This window comes from Stylophora pistillata, chromosome 9 (genome assembly GCF_964205215.1).
Source record: "Stylophora pistillata chromosome 9, jaStyPist1.2, whole genome shotgun sequence".
NCBI lineage: Eukaryota > Metazoa > Cnidaria > Anthozoa > Scleractinia > Pocilloporidae > Stylophora > Stylophora pistillata.
In genome coordinates, this window is record NC_142527.1 from 17,452,701 (window position 1) to 17,453,659 (window position 959).

General features: G+C 32.6%; 1 pseudogene; it reads left to right on the forward strand.

The window, feature by feature from the left end:
• Positions 1-527, forward strand: part of LOC148723591 (uncharacterized) — a 978-nt pseudogene extending 451 nt beyond the window's left edge.
• Positions 528-959: the final 432 nt, after the last annotated feature.

Consider the following 959-nt stretch of genomic DNA (forward strand, 5'->3'; position numbering starts at 1 on the left):
GGCTCCTCAGTCCGTGACACTGATTGAGATCATCAAAAGAGTACAACGGCGTGCCACCAAGTATATACTCTCACTGCCATACAGAACTGACATCTCGTACAAAGAGAGACTAAAACTCACAGAACTCATACCTCTTTGCTATTGGCACGAATACCTAGATTTAGTTTATACTTATAAATCAATTGTCAACAATACTGACACCCAATTTAAGATATCTAAACCTGTTAGAGTAACTAGACATACTGCTTCATCAAAGAGTATTTTGTTAGATATACCTAAAGCTAAGACTGTTACGTTCCAGAAGAGTTTCTACTCTAGAGCCTCAAGAACATTTGATACACTTCCAGAATACTTGAGGGTCAATACGCCATCTATTAATGTTTTTAAAAACTAATTTGAAGAAATATTACCTAGATCTAACTTCAACTGTGTATGATCCTGCATTTCCACAAACTTTCAAAAGTGTCTGCATAAAATGTCATATGAGCAGACCAATAACAGCATTACTAGCCAAACTCTGTTGCTAATTAACCATTTCTAATCACATAATTCCTACCACTCGATTGTAATTTGTGATTGTAATTTGTAATTGTTTTTTTTTTGTTTGATTGTGTAGAGTCTTGTTAATGAAACATTAGCTCTGTGAGATCTCTCCTGCCAAGTTGTTTTTGGCAAAGCTTATAAATAAATAAATAAATAAATACCCAATCAAATGACTATTAAGAGGATTAAAACTGATTTTGGCAGACAATCAGCTCAATATAGAGGCCCTCATATTTGGAATTATTTGAACAGCAAAGTTAAAATTTCCGAAGTAAACACAGATGCCTTCAAAAACATTCTAAGAAAGTCTGTTGTGGATATTAATAACTTTACTTTTGACAAGGAAGCTATTTTAAATAAGAATAAAGACAATGATTTTATTTATTATTAAGACTATCATTATGAAAGAACTTCAG